This window comes from Mustela lutreola, chromosome 13 (assembly GCF_030435805.1).
Source record: "Mustela lutreola isolate mMusLut2 chromosome 13, mMusLut2.pri, whole genome shotgun sequence".
In the NCBI taxonomy this organism is placed as follows: domain Eukaryota; kingdom Metazoa; phylum Chordata; class Mammalia; order Carnivora; family Mustelidae; genus Mustela; species Mustela lutreola.
In genome coordinates this window covers 3,724,347-3,739,166 of record NC_081302.1, presented here as the reverse complement: position 1 = coordinate 3,739,166, position 14,820 = coordinate 3,724,347, and the positions used below count along the sequence as shown (strand labels likewise).

The window sequence follows — 14,820 nt, the reverse complement described above, 5'->3', positions numbered from 1 at the left end:
TGGTAAGATCTGACTGCACTTTTATTGTCAACACTTATCTACCTTAAACCCGGACAAATAAACTACTTTCTTGCCTATTCTCTTTTTATTAGCTATTTCTTAAAAAGTGAATGAATATTCAAGTTCAGAGAGTCTTTAAAACATGAGGATAACAACAGAGTAGCCAAAGCAAAAAAACTCAGGCAATACCAAACTATACTTGGAAACCACTACAGCCAGCATACTTCTAGTTACTTCATTTCTAATGGAAAAGAGCTAATTAACTGAGGAACAGAGAGAATGATTTAATACAGAAACAGCCTTCAAAATGAGATCCTGTGTCTAACACCCTATCATGGGGACTGAGGACGGCACCTGTATTCTCTCGGAATATAATGGATTCTGTGCGCGCCTCCATCATTTACCATCATTACCACTTCCCAGTTCTCTCTCTACGACTTGTTTCCAACCCTCACTGTTCAGCCTAGTCAGTCCAGTGCCTTCCACAAGATAGGCTCAAATCCTTTTAATGTAAAGGTGTGGCTTGGGGCCACCTAAGGTGGAGACAAAGCAACACAAAAGGAAAATACATCAGGTTGAGCCTCTGTGAGTGCTTCGGGCTCTCTCCAGGCAAGGCTTGGGAGATGGAGTGTGTCCGACTCTCTGTGTCTTCTGTCTCTCAGACCTCATTCTTCCTTCCTTTCTCTCCTTTCTGCTCTTCTGCAGTGATTAAAATAAAACCTCTGCTATTTCATTTTCCAAGGGGGAATCATAAAAGAACATGAACACCAGAAAGGGAAGATGATGGGGTCACCCTAGGGTATGCCCACTGCCCATTCTGTTCTGTCATTTTTGTGATTAGAACCTGGTAATAAATACTTGTGTTCAGATGTCTCTCTCCACTTTTGTATTGCACACGCACACACACATATGCACGTTGACCTCTTTTGATCATTTGAATTCTACATCCTTAAAGAGACTAGTTAATTCAAAATTTATATTTTTAACCTCAACTTTCTGTTTAACATAAAGTTTTAAAAATTTGTTTTGTTATAGATGACCTTAACCATGGAATAGTTGTCAAGGACTTTGTAGAAGCCAGTGAATTAAATATCATTCAGAGCACTTAAATTATTTTTATAAATTGTTTACAGTGTCAACCTTGAAGGAAAGTTCTCGTGCCTGTATATACCACCCCCAAAGTGCAAAATCATGCTCTTCACTGCATAAATTTTTTCTTATTTTAGTAGTGCATGTAGTTTAAAACATTAAAATTAGACAACTCAGCTCATCTCAAAAGATTTACAAATATGTTTTTTTATCCATGCTTTGAGTTATAGTCTTATTTCACAAATATATTTTAGGTAAATAATTCTTTCAGGGTTGATGATCCATCACCTTCTTGTTTTTTATATCTTTATTATAAAACCAAGGGAAAAAGGTAGGTCTACTGAAAGTTGCCATGAGAAGATTCTCTTTGTGTAAGCTAAATGAAACAAAAACTCCTTTGGAAGAAAAAAAGAAAAATTGAAAAAAATACTTTGAAGGATAGGCAAGTCAGAGGAGACTAGAATAGTACACGTCGATACCAAGCATCACTTTTACATGAAAGATATGGAACCAATTAGTAGATCTGTATAATAAAAGATAGTCAAGTTTTGTTCTACTAATTTTTTCTACATATATACCATAAACTCTGTTCTGTATAATTACACTGATTTCTTAATTAAACTGCTTGAACTGATTGCTCTGATAATCAGGAGTGATTGTAATCAGTGAAATTAAGATAATCACATTAGCACAAAATGCCACATTTTTACACACACACACACTCACACACATACTCACACTCATGTAACCATGCTCTAAAGTACTACATCTATTTGGGTTTTTGTGCATGGGAGGTTTTATTTCTAGAGGGTTCCTTCATTTCTGCCCATGGCTGCCAGTGTTTGAACGTGCTTATGGGATGTCCAGTTTGTCAACGTCTCTGCAGTTCTAAGATGGGCTCAACTGCCGCACCATTTTACACCCTCTCTATCTCTGTATCTCAGTGTTTCCCTGATGTTGTCTGAGTCATTTAATTCTGTAGGGATGTCACTTGTCTGTTCTCTTTCAACTCCCTCTTTCATCCCTTAATCTTCTGGCTAGTTGCTTATCTTTACTGTCAGCTCTTCTCTGGACTGTGGCTTCCAACGCATTAAAGACTTCAAAGGGGCTAAGTCTTTTTGATCCAACCAAAATAAAAATCTATTTTTTTCTTAGTTTGGGGCTTCAATGTTTTTTATTACTCATATAGGAACCCTAGAGAAATGTTTACTATAAATCCTTTTCTCCTAACCTTAGGTGTGTGATAATGATCTAAATTTTCTTTGATGCTTAGAAAATACAAGATCCTAGTCTAGTACAAAAATGAAACCAGTCAAAACTTAAGCTCAAGTGTGAATGTGGCAGACAAAAATTTGACCTCACAATGAGCAATATATGGGCAAGGCCAAAAATCTGAATATTGTTTAAATAATTGTTATAAAATGGTGCTAGAACTGATTATATATGATAAAGAACTTACAATCTAAGGAAAATGAGATAGGATTATTTAATAAATGGGCTAGATAATGGGTTAATTTGGAATCAGTGAATCAATGTGCAACATTCGCTTTGGATCCCTTGAGGCTGGGAAAGGGGGACAGGTCTTTTGCAAAGCATGCATTTCCTCCAGCTGTTGGATTTTGTGTGTGGTGTCACATGAGGCATGGCACCAGCAGGAAGAGCTTGGAGGCCACAGGGAATTTCATTTCATACCATGGGCTGCTGGATTCATAAGCTTAATGTAAAAACATACATTTGAATACAGTTAGTGTTCAGCTGATCTCTAGTCTTTCTAAACAGATCAAGTGCCATGTATTTACTTTATGTAATTTCTTTGAGTTGGCCATAGATCTCAGATTTCCCTGACTGTTGTCTCTAGTCCTGTGTTGGGGAACACAACACCAGCGTGGATAGATGTCGACTCATTGCACTTTTGTGTTAATAATAAATTAATGTTTGTGATATGTGGCATTTCTGAAAAGATTGAAAACTTCTCTTGGAATTTTTTTTTTTCTTTCAAGGAAATGCTATATAACAAATAATAGAAGATCCAAAGACACATTCTCAGAAAGGTGTGACAGTAGGACTGGGGCAGGGGTGGGGGTGAGGGGCATTTCATCTCCAATACCTGCTCGTCATATCGCTAAGGATATAGTCTCTGCTCTACTCTAACACAACTCAACATTTTTCTGTGTCCTCAGTCCACATGCTCTCATTTGTCAATGATTCTTACTCTTCTTGTAGATTTTTATTAATTATGTCCCCTAAATGAGTGTGAGAAAGTGTTTGACTCGACTTCATTTATTTCTTCCGGAAAGGGTCCATTTTGTATGTGGTCTGCTAGTTTTTTGCCTATTAGGTTACGGTTTCAATAATGGAAGGAAAACCAGAAAACAAGCATGGTCTGGTTGGGTAGTACAGAAAAGTAGAGGGAGACAGAGAGTGAGAAAGAGAGGGGGGAGAGAGGGAGAGAGAAACCATTTGGGTTTTGCTGTTTGTTTTTATAAGGATTATTTCATCTTGCGTCCTGCGTGAGGGATAGTCCTGCGCGGTGAAGGATATACTCACGCAGGAATCCCTGCGTGATGAAGGATATACTCACGCAGGAATCCCTGCGTGGTGAAGGATATACTCACACAGGGGTGATGAAGGATATACTCACGCAGGAAGTCCTGCGCAGTGAAGGATATACTCACGCAGGAATTCCCGTCCTTTACTTCCGACTTCCCGTCGCTCCCATTTCTAGCTAAGCTGAAGTCTTGTTGTGCTGGGGAGTCTTTGGTTGAAGACAGGTGACTTTTGTGGCCCACCCTAATAGTCGGTTTTATATTTGATGCAGACAAATAGGCTGGAAAAAGAGGCAAGACAGGCACCACTGTCACATAGGTGAACTTTCAGGCAAGCATGGCCCTAGACCTGGGTTTAGAGGCTGACCAGGTGACCCTTCCAGGGCAAAAGCAGATATATCTCTAGTGTCCCTCAATTGATTGGAAGGTGACAGAAAGGTACAAACTCCAGTGACAACATTTTGAAATATCCCTGACACTTAACTCCTTTTACCCTTGCTCTGACTTTTTTGACCATCTCTTCACATTTAATAATGACTTTAAAAAAAGATTTATTTATTTGAGAGAGAGAGAGAGTTGGGAGAGAGACAAGCAGACTCCCCACTAAGTGTAAAGCCTAACTTGGGGCTCTATCTTATGACCTGAGACCATGAGCCAGAATCAAGTGTTGGATGCTTAACAGACTGAGCCATCCAGGTGCCCCAAAATTGAATAATGAATTTTTAAACAACAGCACCTGAGACTAACGGAGGCATTTGCTATTCATCCATGTAACTTAGTCAGTGTGCATGATATTGGATTTCTAAAAATGTTTAAGACACAGACTGAAAATCGGTTGATCAAGAATAACATATTCTGCATGTGGGGACACTAAATACCGATTTTGCATGGATAGGGCCATTCTTCCGTGTGCAGACCTAACAGCGGTAGACACATTTGACCGATGGCTTTTGTGGTCACAGGCACCCTGGGAGGGGCGGGCTCACTCGATTTTGTTGGACGCTGAAGCCTCTGGCAAGTCCTGAAATTGGAATTGATAATTTCCTAGGGGGCAGCATTAATCTCTCTTCCTTAATGTGTCACATGGCACATATTTTTCTACATGAGCTTCTCTGGGGACAATAGTTATAAATGCTTAATGGGGCATGTGTCTGAGTATAAAAAAGAAAAATGTGATGATTAATGAGACTCAGAAAGAAAGCAAGCGGTTGAAGCAGGACTGTGGGAAACAGCACCATGGGTCAAGGAACAGAGACGAGCCTGTGGTTCCAGGCTCCACTGAAGACCGTTAGAACCAGTGTCCATGGCGCTAACCAGAAACTAACCTGTGGATCAAAACTATTCCCTAGTGGGTTATGAGGGCTAAACGTGCCCAAATTCAGCTCCTCGGAGAAAAAAAGTTCTAAGTGATTATTATGCAGACAAGAAGGCATAATTTGTACCCCAAAGCTGTACCTTCTCTACCTCAGAATTATTGAAAAACACAAACAGGATTTATATAAATATAATCACTTGACATTAGGTTCTCTGTAAATATAGTTTTATAAAATATAATCATGTCTAAATATGTGTGGGGGCACCTGGGTGCTCCGTTGTGTAAGCATCACACTATTGGCGTTGGTGCGGGTCATGATTTCAGGGTCCTGAGATCGAGCCCTGCTGTGGGCTCAATACTCGGTACTGTTTGGGATTTCTCCCTCTGCCCCTCATCCCCCCCATCCTGGGCTCTCATGGCTCCTTCTCTCTTTCTCAAATAAATCAATTAATTAAATCTTAAAAAAGTATATGGCTTAAGAAGTTTATAATGTTCAAGACATCATAATCAGGGAATTTGGGCTTTTAATTGTAGTAAAATACATCGAAAATAAAACATACCATTTTAACTATTTAAAGTATATAGTTCAGGGGCAGTTCACACATTCACAATGTGGTGCATCCGTTAGCAGCATAAGCGGGGGGAACAGAGGGAGGAGAGGGAGAAGCAGCCTCTCTGTTGAGCAGGGAGCCCAAGGCGGGGCTTGATCCCACGACTCTGGGATCATGACCTGAGAATAAGGCAGACCCTGCACTAACTGAGCCCCCCAGGTGCCCCTGTTTTGGTTACTGAAACTTTGTAGTAAGGTTTGAAATCAGAGAGTGAGGCATCCAACTTTGTTTTCTTTTCTTTCTTTCTTTCTCTTTCTTTCTTTCTTTTTCAAGATTGTTTTGGCTATAATGCCATACAAATTTTAGGATCAGCTTTTTCATTTTTGCAAAAAAGGGCATTGGGGTTTTGATAGGGATATATTATAGCTTTTTTAATATGCAAAATGTCCTGAGAAATGAAGGAGCAGTTGGCCAACTCTTATCTCCTTTGCTCTCTTGGATAGGCATTTTTGTTCCTACTGGTATTAGTTGTAGTACGTTGATTTACCAAGGAATAGTTATTATATAATAACCAGGGGTTTGAAATATTAGTACTCATTATTTCTGTAATCATATAGCACATTTTTCATTTTGTTATCTTTTGAAATAATAAAGCTAGCAATAAATGTGTAATGATGATTTATTGAAAGTAAACTTCACGTAATCACCACTGAGCAAACAGAGTAGACCATTGCCTGAGCCCCTAGAATGCAGGGTTGCTGTATTATTTGAAAAGTACTGGGATTTTCTACCAAATAGTGGGAGACAGGAACCATATTCAATAGATAGAGAACTTCTGTAAACCAAGAAGAAAAAATAATGAAATATACTATAAGATATTGGATAAAAGACTGGGATTAGCACCACGGAAGAGAATATCCTAAGACTAATAAATTTACCTAAAGATTTTCAATGTTATAACTCATCAGGGTGCTGGAAATTAAAACCGCTTGCCCATAAGCATGGTTCCACTGAACAGCGAGTACTGGTGAGAAGGTGGACAGCCCGAATTCTAGTATGTTGCTGGTGGGAATACAAAATGGTACAGCCGCCTTTGAAAACTCTGACAATTTCTAAGAAATTCAAATTTATGCATCCTCTGCGTTCCAGCAACCCCACTTCTAGGTACGTGCCTTATAAAAATGAATGTATTATTTTACAAAATGACTTGTGCAGGAATGTTGGTAGCAGCTATATTCATAATTGACAGAAACTGGAAACCAATCCCGTGGTAGACATTTTGTTCTTTCATCTGTTGTCTGCTCTTGGACCCATGCTCGATGGTTTGAGTTGTGATAGCTTTAATGTATCTGACGTTTTAATGTTACACCTCTTTAATGTTACACCTCCCCGTGTAACACGTGGCTCTATTTTTAGCTCACTGAAGAATTAAAGCATTAAAAATAATTTTTCAGACTTTCTGTTATCTTCAGGGAGTGAGTTACTCCAAAATGTCTCGTCTGATAGAGCAAACTTTGCTCCTATGAAATTTCACCCCCCACCCGCCTCCCCCACCATTTTTTTTTTTTTTTTTTTAAATTGGGGCATGGAGCCCAATGTGGGGCTTGAATTCACAACCCTGAGACCAAGACCTGAGGTGAGATCAAGAGTTGGATACTTAACTGACTGAGCTACCCTGGCTCCCCTGAAATTTCACTTTTAAAATGAGTTAAAAGTTGGGCACCTGGGTGGCTCAGATGTCTGCCTTCATCTCAGGTCATGATCCCAGGGTCCTGAGGATCGAGTCCTGCATCTGGCTCCCCATTCCGCCGAGAACCTGCTTCTCCCTCTCCCTCTGCCTGCCACTCCCCTGCTCCTCCTGCTCTGCCACTGTCCCTGTCAAATTAATAAATAAATCTTCTAAAAAACAAAATAAAATGAGTTTAAAATCATGCGTATCTGTGATGCCTTTGGAATTCATGAAATCGTGTGTCCTCCATGTTCTGTCAGCGAGTGTACCTGGGGGAGACTGGAAGGGAAATATGAAAGGGTGAGAGACCACATCCCGTAACGACCGATACCTCAGTAAGTGTCCAATGATACTCTCCATTCCTGTCTTCTGAGTTGATCCTTAGGTACTGGTCAGTGACAGAAATACTTGAAGAGTTCTCGCCCCTAATTTTTTTTTTTTTTTTTTTTTTTTGAGATGTAATTTTTTAACAACTGAGTTGGGTTACTTTTTTAAAAATTTTTTTAATTCACGTGAAATTAACAGAAGTCACAGTTCTATACATTACTCCGTGGTCATTGGTAAGGTTGTCGTAAGCGATCGCACTCATCCCCCCCACATCCCGCTTTGCCTGAATTTTAAAAGTTGGCAACTCGTTGTTTTACCTTTTATTTCAAGTGCATCATGTTTTAATAACTTTGAGGAACTTTTGTATTATTCTGTTTCTGTTTTTGTTTTTACTGGGCTCAGACATAAACAGTATTTTGTATTAACAATGTCAATGGTGTACTGCATTTTATTTATCATTTTTTGAAAGTGCATCAGTGTTTTGAAGCTAAGACCCCTTCTAAAATTTGAAATATGAAAAATCATCTTAAAGTTCTCTAAGATGAATAGACAGTGGATTATAGAGGGGGAGAGTGAACAGGCCACATGCGTTTATACTGTGTACAATCTGAATTTACAGTTCCTACATCAAGGGCTGAAGAAATATGATGCAGTTAAATCTGTGTTGCTATAAAACTGTCACTTCGGGTCTGTTCTGGAATATTTAGAGAGTTAATGATTTAGATCTGGTTTAGGTACACAGGCCACACCTGATTCCTGACAGGCGTATACATCACAGTAATATACATTAGAAATTCTGTAGAACAGGTGATTGGAGGGCACCTGGGTGGCTCAGTGGGTTAAAGCCTCTGCCTTCGGCTCAGGTCATGATCCTGGGGTCCTGGGATCGAGCCCTGTATCGGGTTATCGGGCCGTGAAGTCTTAAATTTGGCACTCTTTCTCTTACTCTAAATGAGACGTTGAAGGTAATTTTCTGAGATTGTAAAATCCTAGCAGATTTTCTCAAAATGAATTTAGGTGGCCATTTGCCCCAGAATCTCCTGGAATGTTTGTGTAAAATGCAGGGTCTTAGATCCCATTCCAGAATGCTTGAATCACAGTGTCTGGACATGGGACTGGGGCTCGATTCTTAAGGGGGAAGAAATGGCCCCCCAAGGTGAGCAGTCTTTTTAGGGGGAGAAAAGTGTTACCCATGGTTTGCTGTCCTTCCTAGGACCACCTAGGACACAGACAGAACATCTGTGGTATTACAATTTATGGCAGAGGTTGATGGGGAAGGAGTGATAATGAAAAATAGGTTGAGAATCACTGAACTAGAAAAACCTGTTTTAGGGGCGCCTGGATGGCTCAGTGCATTATGTGTCTGCCTTCAATTCAGGTCATGATCCCAGGATCCTGGGATGGAGCCCCATGGCGGGCTCCCTGCTCAGTGGGGGAGGGGTCTGCTTCTCTGCCTCTCCCTGTCCATCTGCCCCTGCCCCTACTCCTGTTCTCTCTCTCTCACTCTCAAGTAAATAAATAAAATCTTCAAAAGAAATCTATTTTTTAAAAAAATCCTCATGTCCTGTTCAGGCATCCTAAAATTTGGGTTCAACCTAGGCAGGAAATCTGTGTGTTAAGCAGCATTCCTTTGCAGATCTAAGGTTCTGTGGTGTGAATAACATAATCTCTATGTTCCTGCTTTCAGCCTCCATTCCTGATGAGCATATTGATAAGATAAACCTTTCAAAGAGGTTCTTAGAAGACTGTCAATTGTTATGGAAATTCCCACTTCTGTGTTTTTTGGAAACCTTTCCATTGATGTTTCTATTACCCCTTCAGGGAGAAAGGACTCTGCCTTGATTTTTTGTGGTTATTCATCTTTAGCTTTTATTGAGAAATCAAACCAAACCTACAGAAGAGGTGAGCCAACCAAACAAAGAACTTTGTACCTCCTTCAGCCAGCCTTACTGTTTGCTAACGTTTTACCACATATAAATTATCTTTTCCTCTATCTAAAAAGGCCTGTGCATGGCTTAAAACGGGGCCAAGATTTAGAAGCCCTGGTTCCGCTGGGTTTCCCTTCTTTCCCTCCGCTGATTTTATTTATTTATTTATTTTTAGGATTCTTAAACTCATTAGATTTATTTGTAATTGTTTGGCTTCAAAAGGAATCTTTGAGAATTAAGCAGTTTTCGAACTTTTTTTCCCCCACCATGAAAAGTAGAAATAGAATAAATTTTGATAAGAAGGAAAAAGGATTTAACAGCCAAGGCAGATACTGGGTTAAATATTCCTTTAAAACTTGAAAACCATTTTTTTTTAATTTCTTTTCAGCATAACAGAATTCATTGTTTTTTGCACCACACCCAGTGCTCCATGCAATCCGTGCCCTCCTCAATACCCACCACCTGGTTCCCCCAACCTCCCACCCCACGCCCCTTCAAGACCCTCAGATTGTTTTTCAGAGTCCATAGTCTCTCATGGTTCACCTCCCCTTCCAAAGCCTCTGCTGATTTTTTAGATGTAAAATCTTTGTGAATAGGGACCCTCGGTCATCGTGAGAATCACGTGAGTATCATGGAACACCGTGTAGCCAGATACCCACACGGGCTCCTAGAATTCCCAAAGCAGTTATGGTCCCCAGGTTGCCGTCCAGGTCCTCTCCTCCGTGTGCTACCGGCACGTCATCCACACAGATAAATTGTGGCACTATCTGGAGAATCGGAGGAAGAGCCGATTCCAAGCCGGACTCTTGGCTTTGGTTATGCTGGTGCTGGTGGGGACATTCCGTGGTGACAGCTGACACTATTAGAGCTCCTTAGCACATTTTCTGATGTGTTTGCATCCATTTTTCAACCGCAGTAGCTGAAGTTTTAGAGACTGAATGTTTCTTTTTAAATATCAAATCATGCCCCCCACACAGACTTCTCGATGGAGCTCTGGGCAGCTTGATGACAAAGCCACAAGTACACAAGACATGCTGAATCGGTTCCAAGCAGCCCCACTCTAAGAGGCAGCCTCGGCTCCATTATTCTGTTTGGTCCCCAGATGGTTGTTTCTCCCCCGGCTGTTTTCCTGCGGATTTTATTGTCGCAGAAAGACCCGGGGTGGCCAGGCCATTTGACTTGACTGGCAATTCGCCCCTTGTTACTAAAATGGATCTTGATTCCTGTTGTGATTTCTTTTTCCTATTGTGATTTTGAAATTTCTCTACCCCGATGCTGTTCTTGTTGAGAATCCTTGGAATCCTGCTGCCCACGCTGAGTGCTAGTTCCAGCAGGTTACCCTGTGGCTTGGGGACGTCACAAGATTGGAGTCCCTTTGTCCTTAGTGAAACAATTAATTCTAGGATCTGCATCATGGACTCAAGAGAATTAAAGTAATTCTTATACTTAGAAAAGTGCTCAGTGTGTGTTAGTATTGGAAAATGTACCTGGCATAGGAAGTGTTGGGATCTGGAGCACACAGCCAAGAAAGAATTATTGAGACATCTTCAGTGCAGAAAGGTGGTTTTATTGAAGCAGGGGGACAGAACCTGTGAGCAGAACTGGGGTTCAGAACACAACTGGGGTTGTGAGCGTGACTGATTATAGACTTTCAAGTTGGGAATGGTTTAGGGATAGCATAAGTCTCTAAGGAATTTTGGAAGCAAGGTTTCCAGGACCTTGACGGGACTAGCTATTGTTATAAAAAGGCCATTTATTACTGTCTACTAAAACCTTAGTCGTGAGACCCTGTGGATGTGTAACAGTGAGCCGTATGCTTGGGGGAGGACTGCTGACATGCATCTGGGGAGGGCGGGTTAATGGATAAAGGAACTTTCCAAAGAAATTTTTATATTTAAAGTAGACTCACAGGGCCCTGGCCTTTGGCCCTTAGCAAAGTGCCAGCATCCAGGCAGCTGAGCTCCCAGAGGAAGGTCCCTCTGTCTGTTTCAAGGGCCTGACGATGAGCTGTAAGTCGGAAGGACATTTAATGTTTCTTCTGCCTTTGTTTCCCCGTCATACCCTCTTCTTTTTCAGAATTCTCTGTTATGAATCAATTATTTAGCAAATGGCCCTTTCTGCATTCCTTCTTTATATATGGGTACTTCACAGTGTCCAGTTTTAAGACTTAGAAGACATAGAATTTAGCTCACTCTACAACTTGCGTGTGTGTTTATAGGAAAAACGTTTCTTTATTTTGTCCACAGCTGATTGGCTCTGTTCGTTGGTCTCCACCATGGCACCCAGGGGCTACCCAGGCAGCATGTCTTCTGAGGTTCCAGCTCAGTTCTGTCTGATAATGTAAACAGCCCTTTTGGAAAACAGCCCTTCCAGCTGGGGAAAAGACAGGCTCAAATTGTTCCCACTTCTTTTCTCCTTGGGCTGAGGTGTGGTGCAACGAGAGGGGTGGGACTTACTCATGGGCCGCTGTGGCAGGAAGTTCTGGAATTCCTGGGCATATTGTCCTTGTCGTCTGTGGACGTTCTTGGGCCCATTCCTCAAGGGCCTCAGGCTGTCCCCAGTCGCGCGCTGAGCTTTCCCTTCTGGCCCCCCGAGAACCAGCTGTTAAAATTTCAGGAATTCGTCAGTCGGTTGTGGAACAGTTAAACAAAGCCTACAGTAAAAATTAAAGTAGATAAACTTACAATTAAGTTGATTGTAATAAAGAGTAATTCTCCAGGGGCGCCTGGGTGGCTCAGTCGGTCAAGCGTCTGCCTTTGACTTGGGTCATGAACTTGGGGTCCTGGGATGGACCCTGGACAACAAATTGTTTACAAATAATTAAGTACATAGTACTCAGGGCTGACTGGAGGGCGTTTGTTGCCCACAGAATGGTGTCTGAATCCTGTAGCGTGATGTCCCGTGTCCTCACTGACCCCGTCCTCTGAGCTCTCTGTGGTGTCCCCCTCCCCCGCATGCTCGTCGCCCCTCACTGTCTCCCACATAGTCCTCCTCACCGCTTTCATGCTGGATAAACCACACACTCGTCCTCCAGGAGACTGTTGCTAAATCCACTTGGCTTATATTCTAGACTCCCATTCAGCATTTAAAACTCAGAAGGTTTTGAGAAAATTTAGAATAAACCTTAAGTTATGGATTCTAGATACGTTATTATGGTTTTTTTTTTTTATGGAGAGTAATTATAAGAGAAGGAATCATTTGGAGATCGGTACCCAGTGCCGGGATGCATGATATACTGGCCGCTCATTGGCTCATTCACTTGTGCCAGTGCCCCCGGGACATGGGGTCAATGGACAGGAAACTGAGGCCCTGAGAATTCGGCAGCTCGCCCCAGTGGGGCCAGACCTCCCAGCCAGTCTGTGGAAGCCCAAGGTCAGCGTCTCACAGACTCCTGTTATGTGTCGTTCACTACACAGGTTCATGGTGGATTCTACTCAGAAATCAGACAGCAGGGGTGCTTGGGTGGCACAGTCAGTTGGGTATCGGGCTCTTGGTTTCAGCTCAAGTCCTGGTTTCAGGGTCGTGAGATCAAGCCCTGCGTCGGGTTCCTTGCTCTGTGCAGAGGCGGCTTGGGGCTCCCGCTCTCTGTCCTCCCCCTGCTTTCTCTCCTGCTCTCAAACAAATAAATCTTTTTAAAAATATCTGACAACATTTTATGAATGTTTTTCTAATAAATCTGCTTCATACTGTATTTTTAGTGTATGTGCTTTGCTATGAAAACTTTAAAGCACTGTGTTAATATTAGTTAATTCAAGATGAACAATTTCATTTGCTAAAAAATTAAACATTTGGGGGAAAGTGCTATTTATCTTCTGGGGAAACCATTGGTAAATATATTTAATCAACTGTCTGCTATTGTCAATGAACTGTTCAAAACTAAGGGCTAGAAGGGCTCTGGGGGTGGGGGCGAGAAGTGAGTCCGTCTATCCTTCGTGTGCATAGAGAGAGCCGGGAATGGGAGTGAGAAAGGACACCTGCGGACCGTGCCGCAGGGCCGCTCCCAGATATGCAGCGAGGACAAGAAAGGCCAAGGACTCACCTTCCTGGATGTTTTGATGGCTGAAGAGGGAGATGCCCAAGGGAGCAATGGTGGCGCCATGCCATGTCAGGTTACACTTGATTCTGGAGGATTGTGGTCTTTGAGAAATTCTTTGGTCACAAACTACCACCATTAAGAGAATCTGTGTTGTGAAAAGAGTTCAATTCTTAATTGGAGAAAGAACATATTCAAGGGGAAGCCCCTTGGCAGGTGGACAGATGTGGACAGACTCCTACTGAGGACAGCTTTGAAGGCGAGGACGGAACGGAAGGAGTGAGGGCCCTTGGAGCCACATGTTGCCACTGTTGAGAGGGCACTGGGGTATGTCTGACTTCGCTAGGGAGAGAGATTTGGACAAAAGGCCCTCCGACTTCAGGAAGGCCACACTGGGCTGGGTGTGGGTTATCTCTACTGTCATCATGTCACCCCCATTTTAGAGGGGCTCCTCAGTCTCATTTTTCACCCCCACTGCACATGACATCAATGCGATGTCCTTCCTCGAGAGAGGACGACAGGAGTAGCCATGTCCACCAGGACTGTTGGTGCCCCTCGTGACATGTGGTTAGCTCTGGGGAAGAGGGTGACACACTAGATATTGGAACACATAAAAGATTTTGGGTACCATAGAATAGAAGGGACATTTGAGTGACACTCCAGACTATAGAGAAGCTTCATGGAAAGACAGTATGTTCAGTGACGTATACGTTTGAATCCAAGCCATTTAGTAACGGATTGTGTTATAATGGGGGAAAAAAAGACTCACTGTTGCTTTAATTACAGTTTTTATGGAAAATGCATTAATGGCTTTTTATCAAGACTGTGATACTGCTATTAACTGTGGAAACCATGATGGTGCTTTGGGGAACTGATGAGATTTCTGTGAGGCTGGTCCTAGAGCCCATCGTCAGAAGCAGAGACTAGAACAGTCTGCCCATGCATATGGCATACCTTGTACTAACGAACTCACCTTTGCCGTTGAGCTGGAAACAAGGTCACCTTCCAGCTGTGCATTTGTTCTGGTAATTGGCGTCTATGTTGACCTATTTGGCTTCTTAATCTGGATAGAAAAGGCTTTGGCCCACAGTCCTTTTCGGGAATGGCGGACACACTCCCAAGAGGCCATTGTAGAAAGAGAGGTTTAATGTCCAGAGTATAAACTTTGCTTTAAGCCCATGGGCCCTAATGAGATAAAAAAATAAAAGTTACATGAACTGGTGCCTCCATGAGCCTGGTGAAGTAATTTCTTTTTATTATCTTGCCCTGTAAAGGGTATACAAACTAAGCATTCGGAAACAA

At 42.0% G+C, this 14,820-nt stretch overlaps 1 protein-coding gene across 4 annotated transcripts in view; it reads left to right on the top strand.

Moving 5' to 3' along the window:
• Positions 1-14,820, top strand: part of MYO16 (myosin XVI) — a 579,863-nt gene that overhangs the window by 173,869 nt on the left and 391,174 nt on the right. The gene's annotated exons all lie outside the window — the stretch shown is intronic.